Genomic DNA, 13,997 nt, shown 5'->3' with positions numbered 1-13,997 from the left:
AACACTCTCTTCCGATGAGCTACATCCCCTTTGATTGCAAGTAGTTGCGTTTGGGGATAGAGAAAAAGTGAGCCGACGGTAAAGAATGCTGTTTAGCCCCCTCACTGCGAAATCGCTTTTGCCTTCTCCACGATGTTCTAGTGGTTAGGATTCTGCGCTCTTACCGCCGCGTCCCGGGGTTTGTTCCCGGTCAGGGAATAATTTGCTTCTGGGGAAACACTAGGCAAAAATCAAAAACTTGGCACAACTGCAGAAAAAGTTATCCTCGTGTGAGCCAGTGACCGAAGGATTGTTGCAAATTTAAGTACTCTCTGCTGCTCTACCAACATTCCTATCAAAGGTCAACAATTGAAGATTTCAGCACTCAGGGAAAGTTAATTTGTTTGTCAAGCACATGTCAAAGTGCACTGCTGTCAAAACGTTGGCTTAAGCCACAAGAAAATACACAATCCTTCGAGCCGGATTTGAACCAGCGACCTAAGGATTGCTGCACTTTCACCTACAGTCCTCCGCTCTACCAACTGAGCTATCGAAGGTTGTCAGATTTAGACAAATGCCATCACCTAGATGGTCATAAGTGCTGCAGGCACATATGTTCCCGTTAAAAATGTAATCTGCTGAGTTTGGTGGTTTCGTGGAGATGCTGGAGATTGAACCCAGGTCCTCATTCAAGCAACCAACACTCTCTTCCGCTGAGCTACATCCCCTTTGATTGCAAGTAGTTGCGTTTGGGGATAGAGAAAAAGTGAGCCGACGGTAAAGAATGCTGTTTAGCCCCCTCACTGCGAAATCGCTTTTGCCATCTCCACGATGTTCTCGTGGTTAGGATTCTGCGCTCTCACCGCCGCGTCCCGGGGTTTGTTCCCGGTCAGGGAATAATTTGCTTCTGGGGAAACACTAGGCAAAAATCAAAAACTTGGCACAACTGCAGAAAAAGTTATCCTCGTGTGAGCCGGTGACCGAAGGATTGTTGCAAGTTTAAGTACTCTCTGCTGTTCTAGCAACATTCCTATCAAAGGTCAACAATTGATGATTTCGGCACTCAGGGAAAGTTAATTTGTTTGTCAAGCACATGTCAAAGTGCACTGCTGTCAAAACGTTGGCGTAAGCCACAAGAAAATACACAATCCTTCGAGCCGGATTTGAACCAGCGACCTAAGGATTGCTGCACTTTCACCTACAGTCCTCCGCTCTACCAACTGAGCTATCGAAGGTTGTCAGATTTAGACAAATGCCATCACCTAGATGGTCAGAAGTGCTGCAGACACATATGTTCCCGTTAAAAATGTAATCTGCTGAGTTTGGTGGTTTCGTGGAGATGCTGGAGATTGAACCCAGGTCCTCATTCAAGCAACCAACACTCTCTTCCGCTGAGCTACATCCCCTTTGATTGCAAGTAGTTGCGTTTGGGGATAGAGAAAAAGTGAGCCGACGGTAAAGAATGCTGTTTAGCCCCCTCACTGCGAAATCGCTTTTGCCTTCTCCACGATGTTCTAGTGGTTAGGATTCTGCGCTCTTACCGCCGCGTCCCGGGGTTTGTTTCCCGTCAGGGAATAATTTGCTTCTGGGGAAACACTAGGCAAAAATCAAAAACTTGGCACAACTGCAGAAAAAGTTATCCTCGTGTGAGCCAGTGACCGAAGGATTTTTGCAATTTTAAGTACTCTCTGCTGCTCTACCAACCTTCCTATCAAAGGTCAACAATTGAAGATTTCGGCACTCAGGGAAAGTTAATTTGTTTGTCAAGCACATGTCAAAGAGCACTGCTGTCAAAACGTTGGCGTAAGCCACAAGAAAATACACAATCCTTCGAGCCGGATTTGAAACAGCGACCTAAGGATTGCTGCACTTTCACCTACAGTCCTCCGCTCTACCAACTGAGCTATCGAAGGTTGTCTAATTTAGACAAATGCCATCACCTAGATGGTCAGAAGGACGGCAGACACATATGTTCCCGTTAAAAATGTAATCTGCTGAGTTTGGTGGTTTCGTGGAGATGCTGGAGATTGAACCCAGGTCCTCATTCAAGCAACCAACACTCTCTTCCGCTGAGCTACATCCCCTTTGATTGCAAGTAGTTGGCTTTGGGGATAGAGAAAAAGTGAGCCGACGGTAAAGAATGCTTTTTAGCCCCCTCACTGCGAAATCGCTTTTGCCTTCTCCACGATGTTCTAGTGGTTAGGATTCTGCGCTCTTACTGCCGCGTCCCGGAGTTTGGTCCCGGTCAGGGAATAATTTGCTTCTGGGGAAACACTAGGCAAAAATCAAAAACTTGGCACAACTGCAGAAAAAGTTATCCTCGTGTGAGCCGGTGACCGAAGGATTGTTGCAAGTTTAAGTACTCTCTGCTGTTCTAGCAACATTCCTATCAAAGGTCAACAATTGATGATTTCGGCACTCAGGGAAAGTTAATTTGTTTGTCAAGCACATGTCAAAGTGCACTGCTGTCAAAACGTTGGCGTAAGCCACAAGAAAATACACAATCCTTCGAGCCGGATTTGAACCAGCGACCTAAGGATTGCTGCACTTTCACCTACAGTCCTCCGCTCTACCAACTGAGCTATCGAAGGTTGTCAGATTTAGACAAATGCCATCACCTAGATGGTCAGAAGTGCTGCAGACACATATGTTCCCGTTAAAAATGTAATCTGCTGAGTTTGGTGGTTTCGTGGAGATGCTGGAGATTGAACCCAGGTCCTCATTCAAGCAACCAACACTCTCTTCGGCTGAGCTACATCCCCTTTGATTGCAAGTAGTTCCGTTTGGGGATAGAGAAAAAGTGAGCCGACGGTAAAGAATGCTGTTTAGCCCCCTCACTGCGAAATCGCTTTTGCCTTCTCCACGATGTTCTCGTGGTTAGGATTCTGCGCTCTCACCGCCGCGTCCCGGGGTTTGTTCCCGGTCAGGGAATAATTTGCTTCTGGGGAAACACTAGGCAAAAATCAAAAACTTGGCACAACTGCAGAAAAAGTTATCCTCGTGTGAGCCAGTGACCGAAGGATTGTTGCAATTTTAAGTACTCTCTGCTGCTCTACCAACATTCCTATCAAAGGTCAACAATCGAAGATTTTGGAACTCAGGGAAAGTTAATTTGTTTGTCAAGCGCATGTCAAAGTGCACCGCTGTCAAAACGTTGGCATAAGCCACAAGAAAATACTCAATCATTCAAGCCGGATTTGAACCAGCGACCTAAGGATTGCTGCACTTTCACCTACAGTCCTCCGCTCTACCAACTGAGCTATTGAAGGTTGTCAGATTTAGACAAATGCCATCACCTAGATGGTCATAAGTGCTTCAGGCACATATGTTCCCGTTAAAAATGTAATCTGCTGAGTTTGGTGGTTTCGTGGAGATGCTGGAGATTGAACCCAGGTCCTCATTCAAGCAACCAACACTCTCTTCCGATGAGCTACATCCCCTTTGATTGCAAGTAGTTGCGTTTGGGGATAGAGAAAAAGTGAGCCGACGGTAAAGAATGCTGTTTAGTCCCCTCACTGCGAAATCGCTTTTGCCTTCTCCACGATGTTCTAGTGGTTAGGATTCTGCGCTCTTACCGCCGCGTCCCGGGGTTTGTTCCCGGTCAGGGAATAATTTGCTTCTGGGGAAACACTAGGCAAAAATCTAAAACTTGGCACAACTGCAGAAAAAGTTATCCTCGTGTGAGCCAGTGACCGAAGGATTGTTGCAATTTTAAGTACTCTCTGCTGTTCTAGCAACATTCCTATCAAAGGTAAACAATTGATGATTTCGGGCACTCAGGGAAAGTTAATTTGTTTGTCAAGCACATGTCAAAGTGCACTGCTGTCAAAACGTTGGCGTAAGCCACAAGAAAATACACAATCCTTCGAGCCGGATTTGAACCAGCGACCTAAGGATTGCTGCGCTTTCACCTACAGTCCTCCGCTCTACCAACTGAGCTATCGAAGGTTGTCTAATTTAGACAAATGCCATCACCTAGATGGTCTGAAGTGCTGCAGACACATATGTTCCCGTTAAAAATGTAATCTGCTGAGTTTGGTGGTTTCGTGGAGATGCTGGAGATTGAACCCAGGTCCTCATTCAAGCAACCAACACTCTCTTCCGCTGAGCTACATCCCCTTTGATTGCAAGTAGTTGCGTTTGGGGATAGAGAAAAAGTGAGCCAACGGTAAAGAATGCTGTTTAGCCCCCTCACTGCGAAATCGCTTTTGCCTTCTCCACGATGTTCTAGTGGTTAGGATTCGGCGCTCTCACCGCCGCATCCCGGGGTTTGTTCCCGGTCAGGGAATAATTTGCTTCTGGGGAAACACTAGGCAAAAATCAAAAACTTGGCACAACTGCAGAAAAAGTTATCCTCGTGTGAGCCAGTGACCGAAGGATTGTTGCAATTTTAAGTACTCTCTGCTGCTCTACCAACATTCCTATCAAAGGTCAACAATCGAAGATTTCGGCACTGAGGGAAAGTTAATTTGTTTGTCAAGTACATGTCAAAGTGCACTGCTGTCAAAACGTTGGCGTAAGCCACAAGAAAATACACAATCCTTCGAGCCTGATTTGAACCAGCGACCTAAGGATTGGTGCACTTTCACCTACAGTCCTCCGCTCTACCAACTGAGCTATCGAAGGTTGTCTGATAGAGACAAATGCCATCACCTAGATTGTCAGAATTGCTGCAGACACGTATGTTCCCGTTAAAAATGTAATCTGCTGAGTTTGGTGGTTTCGTGGAGATGCTGGAGATTGAACCCAGGTCCTCATTCAAGCAACCAACACTCTCTTCCGCTGAGCTACATCCCCTTTGATTGCAAGTAGTTGCGTTTGGGGAAAGAGAAAAAGTGAGCCGACGGTAAAGAATGCTGTTTAGCCCCCTCACTGCGAAATCGCTTTTGACTTCTCCACGATGTTCTAGTGGTTAGGATTCTGCGCTCTTACCGCCGCGTCCCGGGGTTTGTTCCCGGTCAGGGAATAATTTGCTTCTGGGGAAACACTAGGCAAAAATCAAAAACTTGGCACAACTGCAGAAAAAGTTATCCTCGTGTGAGCCAGTGACCGAAGGATTGTTGCAATTTTAAGTACTCTCTGCTGCTCTACCAACATTCCTATCAAAGGTCAACAATTGAAGATTTCGGCACTCAGGGAAAGTTAATTTGTTTGTCAAGCACATGTCAAAGTGCACTGCTGTCAAAACGTTGGCGTAAGCCACAAGAAAATACACAATCCTTCGAGCCGGATTTGAACCAGCGACCTAAGGATTGCTGCGCTTTCACCTACAGTCCTCCGCTCTACCAACTGAGCTATCGAAGGTTGTCTAATTTAGACAAATGCCATCACCTAGATGGTCTGAAGTGCTGCAGACACATATGTTCCCGTTAAAAATGTAATCTGCTGAGTTTGGTGGTTTCGTGGAGATGCTGGAGATTGAATCCAGGTCCTCATTCAAGCAACCAACACTCTCTTCCGCTGAGCTACATCCCCTTTGATTGCAAGTGGTTGCGTTTGGGGATAGAGAAAAAGTGAGCCGACGGTAAAGAATGCTGTTTAGCCCCATCACTGCGAAATCGCTTTTGCCTTCTCCACGATGTTCTAGTGGTTAGGATTCGGCGCTCTCACCGCCGCATCCCGGGGTTTGTTCCCGGTCAGGGAATAATTTGCTTCTGGGGAAACACTAGGCAAAAATCAAAAACTTGGCACAACTGCAGAAAAAGTTATCCTCGTGTGAGCCAGTGACCGAAGGATTGTTGCAATTTTAAGTACTCTCTGCTGCTCTACCAACATTCCTATCAAAGGTCAACAATTGAAGATTTCGGCACTCAGGGAAAGTTAATTTGTTTGTCAAGCACATGTCAAAGTGCACTGCTGTCAAAACGTTGGCGTAAGCCACAAGAAAATACACAATCCTTCGAGCCGGATTTGAACCAGCGACCTAAGGATTGCTGCGCTTTCACCTACAGTCCTCCGCTCTACCAACTGAGCTATCGAAGGTTGTCTAATTTAGACAAATGCCATCACCTAGATGGTCTGAAGTGCTGCAGACACATATGTTCCCGTTAAAAATGTAATCTGCTGAGTTTGGTGGTTTCGTGGAGATGCTGGAGATTGAATCCAGGTCCTCATTCAAGCAACCAACACTCTCTTCCGCTGAGCTACATCCCCTTTGATTGCAAGTGGTTGCGTTTGGGGATAGAGAAAAAGTGAGCCGACGGTAAAGAATGCTGTTTAGCCCCATCACTGCGAAATCGCTTTTGCCTTCTCCACGATGTTCTAGTGGTTAGGATTCGGCGCTCTCACCGCCGCATCCCGGGGTTTGTTCCCGGTCAGGGAATAATTTGCTTCTGGGGAAACACTAGGCAAAAATCAAAAACTTGGCACAACTGCAGAAAAAGTTATCCTCGTGTGAGGCAGTGACCGAAGGATTGTTGCAATTTTAAGTACTCTCTGCTGCTCTACCAACATTCCTATCAAAGGTCAACAATTGATGATTTCGGCACTCAGGGAAAGTTAATTTGTTTGTCAAGCACATGTCAAAGTGCACTGCTGTCAAAACGTTGGCGTAAGCCACAAGAAAATACACAATCCTTCGAGCCGGATTTGAACCAGCGACCTAAGGATTGCTGCACTTTCACCTACAGTCCTCCGCTCTACCAACTGAGCTATCGAAGGTTGTCGGATTTAGACAAATGCCATCACCTAGATGGTCAGAAGTGCTGCAGACACATATGTTCCCGTTAAAAATGTAATCTGCTGAGTTTGGTGGTTTCGTGGAGATGCTGGAGATTGAACCCAGGTCCTCATTCAAGCAACCAACACTCTCTTCCGCTGAGCTACATCCCCTTTGATTGCAAGTAGTTGCGTTTGGGGATAGAGAAAAAGTGAGCCGACGGTAAAGAATGCTGTTTAGCCCCCTCACTGCGAAATCGCTTTTGCCTTCTCCACGATGTTCTCGTGGTTAGGATTCTGCGCTCTCACCGCCGCGTCCCGGGGTTTGTTCCCGGTCAGGGAATAATTTGCTTCTGGGGAAACACTAGGCAAAAATCAAAAACTTGGCACAACTGCAGAAAAAGTTATCCTCGTGTGAGCCAGTGACCGAAGGATTGTTGCAATTTTAAGTACTCTCTGCTGTTCTAGCAACATTCCTATCAAAGATCAACAATTGATGATTTCGGCACTCAGGGAAAGTTAATTTGTTTGTCAAGCACATGTCAAAGTGCACTGCTGTCAAAACGTTTGCGTAAGCCACAAGAAAATACACAATCCTTCGAGCCGGATTTGAACCAGCGACCTAAGGATTGCTGCACTTTCACCTACAGTCCTCCGCTCTACCAACTGAGCTATCGAAGGTTGTCAGATTTAGACAAATGCCATCACCTAGATGGTCAGAAGTGCTGCAGACACATATGTTCCCATTAAAAATGTAATCTGCTGAGTTTGGTGGTTTCGTGGAGATGCTGGAGATTGAACCCAGGTCCTCATTCAAGCAACCAACACTCTCTTCCGCTGAGCTACATCCCCTTTGATTGCAAGTAGTTGCGTTTGGGGATAGAGAAAAAGTGAGCCGACGGTAAAGAATGCTGTTTAGCCCCCTCACTGCGAAATCGCTTTTGCCTTCTCCACGATGTTCTCGTGGTTAGGATTCTGCGCTCTCACCGCCGCGTCCCGGGGTTTGTTCCCGGTCAGGGAATAATTTGCTTCTGGGGAAACACTAGGCAAAAATCAAAAACTTGGCACAACTGCAGAAAAAGTTATCCTCGTGTGAGGCAATGACCGAAGGATTGTTGCAATTTTAAGTACTCTCTGCTGCTCTACCAACATTCCTATCAAAGGTCAACAATTGAAGATTTCGGCACTCAGGGAAAGTTAATTTGTTTGTCAAGCACATGTCAAAGTGCACTGCTGTCAAAACGTTGGCGTAAGCCACAAGAAAATACACAATCCTTCGAGCCGGATTTGAACCAGCGACCTAAGGATTGCTGCACTTTCACCTACAGTCCTCCGCTCTACCAACTGAGCTATCGAAGGTTGTCTAATTTAGACAAATGCCATCACCTAGATGGTCTGAAGTGCTGCAGACACATATGTTCCCGTTAAAAATGTAATCTGCTGAGTTTGGTGGTTTCGTGGAGATGCTGGAGATTGAACCCAGGTCCTCATTCAAGCAACCAACACTCTCTTCCGCTGAGCTACATCCCCTTTGATTGCAAGTAGTTGCGTTTGGGGATAGAGAAAAAGTGAGCCGACGGTAAAGAATGCTGTTTAGCCCCCTCACTGCGAAATCGCTTTTGCCTTCTCCACGATGTTCTCGTGGTTAGGATTCTGCGCTCTCACCGCCGCGTCCCGGGGTTTGTTCCCGGTCAGGGAATAATTTGCTTCTGGGGAAACACTAGGCAAAAATCAAAAACTTGGCACAACTGCAGAAAAAGTTATCCTCGTGTGAGCCAGTGACCGAAGGATTGTTGCAATTTTAAGTACTCTCTGCTGCTCTACCAACATTCCTATCAAAGGTCAACAATTGAAGATTTCGGCACTCAGGGAAAGTTAATTTGTTTGTCAAGCACATGTCAAAGTGCACTGCTGTCAAAACGTTGGCGTAAGCCACAAGAAAATACACAATCCTTCGAGCCGGATTTGAACCAGCGACCTAAGGATTGCTGCGCTTTCACCTACAGTCCTCCGCTCTACCAACTGAGCTATCGAAGGTTGTCTAATTTAGACAAATGCCATCACCTAGATGGTCTGAAGTGCTGCAGACACATATGTTCCCGTTAAAAATGTAATCTGCTGAGTTTGGTGGTTTCGTGGAGATGCTGGAGATTGAATCCAGGTCCTCATTCAAGCAACCAACACTCTCTTCCGCTGAGCTACATCCCCTTTGATTGCAAGTGGTTGCGTTTGGGGATAGAGAAAAAGTGAGCCGACGGTAAAGAATGCTGTTTAGCCCCATCACTGCGAAATCGCTTTTGCCTTCTCCACGATGTTCTAGTGGTTAGGATTCGGCGCTCTCACCGCCGCATCCCGGGGTTTGTTCCCGGTCAGGGAATAATTTGCTTCTGGGGAAACACTAGGCAAAAATCAAAAACTTGGCACAACTGCAGAAAAAGTTATCCTCGTGTGAGCCAGTGACCGAAGGATTGTTGCAATTTTAAGTACTCTCTGCTGCTCTACCAACATTCCTATCAAAGGTCAACAATCGAAGATTTCGGAACTCAGGGAAAGTTAATTTGTTTGTCAAGCGCATGTCAAAGTGCACTGCTGTCAAAACGTTGGCGTAAGCCACAAGAAAATACTCAATCCTTCAAACCGGATTTGAACCAGGGAACTAAGGATTGCTGCACTTTCACCTACAGTCCACCGCTCTACCAACTGAGCTATTGAAGGTTGTCAGATTTAGACAAATGCCATCACCTAGATGGTCAGAAGTACTGCAGACACATATGTTCCCGTTAAAAATGTAATCTGCTGAGTTTGGTGGTTTCGTGGAGATGCTGGAGATTGAACCCAGGTCCTCATTCAAGCAACCAACACTCTCTTCCGCTGAGCTACATCCCCTTTGATTGCAAGTAGTTGCGTTTGGGGATAGAGAAAAAGTGAGCCGACGGTAAAGAATGCTGTTTAGCCCCCTCACTGCGAAATCGCTTTTGCCTTCTCCACGATGTTCTCGTGGTTAGGATTCTGCGCTCTCACCGCCGCGTCCCGGGGTTTGTTCCCGGTCAGGGAATAATTTGCTTCTGGGGAAACACTAGGCAAAAATCAAAAACTTGGCACAACTGCAGAAAAAGTTATCCTCGTGTGAGGCAGTGACCGAAGGATTGTTGCAATTTTAAGTACTCTCTGCTGCTCTACCAACATTCCTATCAAAGGTCAACAATTGATGATTTCGGCACTCAGGGAAAGTTAATTTGTTTGTCAAGCACATGTCAAAGTGCACTGCTGTCAAAACGTTGGCGTAAGCCACAAGAAAATACACGATCCTTCGAGCCGGATTTGAACCAGCGACCTAAGGATTGCTGCATTTTCACCTACAGTCCTCCGCTCTACCAACTGAGCTATCGAAGGTTGTCAGATTTAGACAAATGCCATCACCTAGATGGTCAGAAGTGCTGCAGACACATATGTTCCCGTTAACCTCTATGGGCTAGGTGGGACGCTAGCGTGCCACCCGTGGTGCACTCCATCAACAGCAGGTGCATTTCAAGAGCGGCAAATTTGAATCCAAATAAATGTCAAAATTCAAATTTTTCAAACATACAACTATTTTACACCCTTTGAAAGATAAACATCTCCTTAATCTAACCACGTTTTACGATTTCAAAAAGGTTTTATGGCGAAAGCATAAATTTAGAGTATGTTAGGACAGTACATTTACAAGAGTTGTGTGTAATGTTTTGTCAATTCAAAGACTGGGTCACCAAAACCATAAAACCAGCTAAAATGATGCACTAACCTTTTACAATCTCCATCAGATGACACTCCTAGGACATTATGTTAGACAATGCATGCATTTTTAGTTCTATCAAGTTCATATTTATATCCAAAAACAGCGTTTTACTATGGCATTGATGTTGAGGAAATCGTTTCCCTCCAATAACCGGCAGTCAAGTCAGCGTCACAAATTAAATAATTAAAATTAGAAAACATTGGTAAAATATTATATTGTCATTTAAAGAATTATAGATTTACATCTCTTGAACGCAATCAACTTGCCAGATTTAAAAATAACCTTACTGGGAAATCACACTTTGCAATAATCTGAGCACTGCGCCCAGAAAAATACGCGTTGCGATACAGACTAGACGTCATGTTGGGGAGATCTAAAATCGAAAATACTATGTAAATAATCCATTACCTTTGATTCTCTTCATCAGATGTCACTTCCAGGTATCACAGGTCCATAACGAATGTAGTTTTGTTCAAAAAAGCTCATCATTTATGTCCAAAAATCTCCGTCTTGTTAGCACATGATCTAAGCCAGCCGGACTTCTCGTCATGAACGAGGGGAAAAAATATATTTACGTTCGTTCAAACATGTCAAACGTTGTATAGCATAAATCATTAGGGCCTTTTTTAACCAGAACATGAATAATATTCAAGGTGGACGAATGCATACTCTTTTATAACGTAGTGGAACGAGGGTACCCAACATGAACTCGCGCGCCAGGTGTCTAATGGGACATCATCGTTCCATGGCTCTTGTTCGGTCAGATCTCCCTCCAGAAGACTCAAAACACTTTGTAAAGGCTGGTGACATCTAGTGGAAGCAATAGGAAGTGCCAAAATATTCCTCAGCCCCTGTGTTTTTCAATGGGATAGGTTTAAAGGCAATACAACACATCAGGTATCCACTTCCTGTCAGAAAATGTCTCAGGGTTTTGCCTGCCAAATGAGTTCTGTTATACTCACAGACACCATTCAAACAGTTTTAGAAAATGTAGGGTGTTTTCTATCCATATGTAATAAGTATATGCATATTCTAGTTACTGGGTAGGAGTGGTAACCAGATTAAATCGGGTATGTTTTTTTATCCAGCCGTGTCAATACTGCCCCCTAGCCCTAACAGGTTAAAAATGTAATCTGCTGAGTTTGGTGGTTTCGTGGAGATGCTGGAGATTGAACCCAGGTCCTCATTCAAGCAACCAACACTCTCTTCCGCTGAGCTACATCCCCTTTGATTGCAAGTAGTTGCGTTTGGGGATAGAGAAAAAGTGAGCCGACGGTAAAGAATGCTGTTTAGCCCCCTCACTGCGAAATCGCTTTTGCCTTCTCCACGATGTTCTCGTGGTTAGGATTCTGCGCTCTCACCGCCGCGTCCCGGGGTTTGTTTACCGGTCAGGGAATAATTTGCTTCTGGGGAAACACTAGGCAAAAATCAAAAACTTGGCACAACTGCAGAAAAAGTTATCCTCGTGTGAGGCAATGACCGAAGGATTGTTGCAATTTTAAGTACTCTCTGCTGCTCTACCAACATTCCTATCAAAGGTCAACAATTGAAGATTTCGGCACTCAGGGAAAGTTAATTTGTTTGTCAAGCACATGTCAAAGTGCACTGCTGTCAAAACGTTGGCGTAAGCCACAAGAAAATACACAATCCTTCGAGCCGGATTTGAACCAGCGACCTAAGGATTGCTGCACTTTCACCTACAGTCCTCCGCTCTACCAACTGAGCTATCGAAGGTTGTCTAATTTAGACAAATGCCATCACCTAGATGGTCTGAAGTGCTGCAGACACATATGTTCCCGTTAAAAATGTAATCTGCTGAGTTTGGTGGTTTCGTGGAGATGCTGGAGATTGAACCCAGGTCCTCATTCAAGCAACCAACACTCTCTTCCGCTGAGCTACATCCCCTTTGATTGCAAGTAGTTGCGTTTGGGGATAGAGAAAAAGTGAGCCGACGGTAAAGAATGCTGTTTAGCCCCCTCACTGCGAAATCGCTTTTGCCTTCTCCACGATGTTCTCGTGGTTAGGATTCTGCGCTCTCACCGCCGCGTCCCGGGGTTTGTTCCCGGTCAGGGAATAATTTGCTTCTGGGGAAACACTAGGCGAAAATCAAAAACTTGGCACAACTGCAGAAAAAGTTATCCTCGTGTGAGGCAATGACCGAAGGATTGTTGCAATTTTAAGTACTCTCTGCTGCTCTACCAACATTCCTATCAAAGGTCAACAATTGAAGATTTCGGCACTCAGGGAAAGTTAATTTGTTTGTCAAGCACATGTCAAAGTGCACTGCTGTCAAAACGTTGGCGTAAGCCACAAGAAAATACACAATCCTTCGAGCCGGATTTGAACCAGCGACCTAAGGATTGCTGCACTTTCACCTACAGTCCTCCGCTCTACCAACTGAGCTATCGAAGGTTGTCTAATTTAGACAAATGCCATCACCTAGATGGTCTGAAGTGCTGCAGACACATATGTTCCCGTTAAAAATGTAATCTGCTGAGTTTGGTGGTTTCGTGGAGATGCTGGAGATTGAACCCAGGTCCTCATTCAAGCAACCAACACTCTCTTCCGCTGAGCTACATCCCCTTTGATTGCAAGTAGTTGCGTTTGGGGATAGAGAAAAAGTGAGCCGACGGTAAAGAATGCTGTTTAGCCCCCTCACTGCGAAATCGCTTTTGCCTTCTCCACGATGTTCTCGTGGTTAGGATTCTGCGCTCTCACCGCCGCGTCCCGGGGTTTGTTCCCGGTCAGGGAATAATTTGCTTCTGGGGAAACACTAGGCAAAAATCAAAAACTTGGCACAACTGCAGAAAATGTTATCCTCGTGTGAGCCAGTGACCGAAGGATTGTTGCAATTTTAAGTACTCTCTGCTGTTCTAGCAACATTCCTATCAAAGGTCAACAATTGATGATTTCGGCACTCAGGGAAAGTTAATTTGTTTGTCAAGCACATGTCAAAGTGCACTGCTGTCAAAACATTGGCGTAAGCCACAAGAAAATACACAATCCTTCGAGCCGGATTTGAACCAGCGACCTAAGGATTGCTGCACTTTCACCTACAGTCCTCCGCTCTACCAACTGAGCTATCGGAGGTTGTCTAATTTAGACAAATGCCATCACCTAGATGGTCTGAAGTGCTGCAGACACATATGTTCCCGTTAAAAATGTAATCTGCTGAGTTTGGTGGTTTCGTGGAGATGCTGGAGATTGAACCCAGGTCCTCATTCAAGCAACCAACACTCTCTTCCGCTGAGCTACATCCCCTTTGATTGCAAGTAGTTGCGTTTGGGGATAGAGAAAAAGTGAGCCGACGGTAAAGAATGCTGTTTAGCCCCCTCACTGCGAAATCGCTTTTGCCTTCTCCACGATGTTCTCGTGGTTAGGATTCTGCGCTCTCACCGCCGCGTCCCGGGGTTTGTTCCCGGTCAGGGAATAATTTGCTTCTGGGGAAACACTAGGCAAAAATCAAAAACTTGGCACAACTGCAGAAAAAGTTATCCTCGTGTGAGCCAGTGACCGAAGGATTGTTGCAATTTTAAGTACTCTCTGCTGCTCTACCAACATTCCTATCAAAGGTCAACAATTGAAG

General features: G+C 45.4%; 16 non-coding genes across 16 annotated transcripts; all 16 read right to left on the bottom strand.

The window, feature by feature from the left end:
• Nucleotides 1-449: 449 nt before the first annotated feature.
• On the bottom strand, nt 450-536 carry trnay-gua (transfer RNA tyrosine (anticodon GUA)). Its single transcript is given in 2 exon segments — nt 450-485; nt 500-536. It is a non-coding gene; the product is annotated as a tRNA-Tyr (tRNA).
• A 591-nt stretch (nt 537-1,127) lies between these two features.
• trnay-gua (transfer RNA tyrosine (anticodon GUA)) lies at nt 1,128-1,214 on the bottom strand. Its single transcript is given in 2 exon segments — nt 1,128-1,163; nt 1,178-1,214. It is a non-coding gene; the product is annotated as a tRNA-Tyr (tRNA).
• A 591-nt stretch (nt 1,215-1,805) lies between these two features.
• trnay-gua (transfer RNA tyrosine (anticodon GUA)) lies at nt 1,806-1,892 on the bottom strand. Its single transcript is given in 2 exon segments — nt 1,806-1,841; nt 1,856-1,892. It is a non-coding gene; the product is annotated as a tRNA-Tyr (tRNA).
• A 591-nt stretch (nt 1,893-2,483) lies between these two features.
• trnay-gua (transfer RNA tyrosine (anticodon GUA)) lies at nt 2,484-2,570 on the bottom strand. Its single transcript is given in 2 exon segments — nt 2,484-2,519; nt 2,534-2,570. It is a non-coding gene; the product is annotated as a tRNA-Tyr (tRNA).
• A 1,270-nt stretch (nt 2,571-3,840) lies between these two features.
• trnay-gua (transfer RNA tyrosine (anticodon GUA)) lies at nt 3,841-3,927 on the bottom strand. The gene is given in 2 exon segments: nt 3,841-3,876; nt 3,891-3,927. It is a non-coding gene; the product is annotated as a tRNA-Tyr (tRNA).
• A 591-nt stretch (nt 3,928-4,518) lies between these two features.
• On the bottom strand, nt 4,519-4,605 carry trnay-gua (transfer RNA tyrosine (anticodon GUA)). Its single transcript is given in 2 exon segments — nt 4,519-4,554; nt 4,569-4,605. It is a non-coding gene; the product is annotated as a tRNA-Tyr (tRNA).
• Nucleotides 4,606-5,196: 591 nt separating this feature from the next.
• On the bottom strand, nt 5,197-5,283 carry trnay-gua (transfer RNA tyrosine (anticodon GUA)). The gene is given in 2 exon segments: nt 5,197-5,232; nt 5,247-5,283. It is a non-coding gene; the product is annotated as a tRNA-Tyr (tRNA).
• Nucleotides 5,284-5,874: 591 nt separating this feature from the next.
• trnay-gua (transfer RNA tyrosine (anticodon GUA)) lies at nt 5,875-5,961 on the bottom strand. The gene is given in 2 exon segments: nt 5,875-5,910; nt 5,925-5,961. It is a non-coding gene; the product is annotated as a tRNA-Tyr (tRNA).
• Nucleotides 5,962-6,552: 591 nt separating this feature from the next.
• trnay-gua (transfer RNA tyrosine (anticodon GUA)) lies at nt 6,553-6,639 on the bottom strand. Its single transcript is given in 2 exon segments — nt 6,553-6,588; nt 6,603-6,639. It is a non-coding gene; the product is annotated as a tRNA-Tyr (tRNA).
• Nucleotides 6,640-7,230: 591 nt separating this feature from the next.
• On the bottom strand, nt 7,231-7,317 carry trnay-gua (transfer RNA tyrosine (anticodon GUA)). Its single transcript is given in 2 exon segments — nt 7,231-7,266; nt 7,281-7,317. It is a non-coding gene; the product is annotated as a tRNA-Tyr (tRNA).
• Nucleotides 7,318-7,908: 591 nt separating this feature from the next.
• trnay-gua (transfer RNA tyrosine (anticodon GUA)) lies at nt 7,909-7,995 on the bottom strand. The gene is given in 2 exon segments: nt 7,909-7,944; nt 7,959-7,995. It is a non-coding gene; the product is annotated as a tRNA-Tyr (tRNA).
• Nucleotides 7,996-8,586: 591 nt separating this feature from the next.
• On the bottom strand, nt 8,587-8,673 carry trnay-gua (transfer RNA tyrosine (anticodon GUA)). The gene is given in 2 exon segments: nt 8,587-8,622; nt 8,637-8,673. It is a non-coding gene; the product is annotated as a tRNA-Tyr (tRNA).
• A 1,269-nt stretch (nt 8,674-9,942) lies between these two features.
• Nucleotides 9,943-10,029, bottom strand: trnay-gua (transfer RNA tyrosine (anticodon GUA)). Its single transcript is given in 2 exon segments — nt 9,943-9,978; nt 9,993-10,029. It is a non-coding gene; the product is annotated as a tRNA-Tyr (tRNA).
• A 2,029-nt stretch (nt 10,030-12,058) lies between these two features.
• On the bottom strand, nt 12,059-12,145 carry trnay-gua (transfer RNA tyrosine (anticodon GUA)). Its single transcript is given in 2 exon segments — nt 12,059-12,094; nt 12,109-12,145. It is a non-coding gene; the product is annotated as a tRNA-Tyr (tRNA).
• Nucleotides 12,146-12,736: 591 nt separating this feature from the next.
• trnay-gua (transfer RNA tyrosine (anticodon GUA)) lies at nt 12,737-12,823 on the bottom strand. Its single transcript is given in 2 exon segments — nt 12,737-12,772; nt 12,787-12,823. It is a non-coding gene; the product is annotated as a tRNA-Tyr (tRNA).
• A 591-nt stretch (nt 12,824-13,414) lies between these two features.
• trnay-gua (transfer RNA tyrosine (anticodon GUA)) lies at nt 13,415-13,501 on the bottom strand. Its single transcript is given in 2 exon segments — nt 13,415-13,450; nt 13,465-13,501. It is a non-coding gene; the product is annotated as a tRNA-Tyr (tRNA).
• Nucleotides 13,502-13,997: the final 496 nt, after the last annotated feature.

Source organism: Salmo salar, chromosome 07 (assembly GCF_965601325.2).
Source record: "Salmo salar chromosome 07, fSalSal1, whole genome shotgun sequence".
Lineage (NCBI taxonomy): Eukaryota > Metazoa > Chordata > Actinopteri > Salmoniformes > Salmonidae > Salmo > Salmo salar.
The sequence above is the reverse complement of the archived record's forward strand: the minus strand, read 5'-3'. Positions and strand labels throughout refer to the sequence as shown.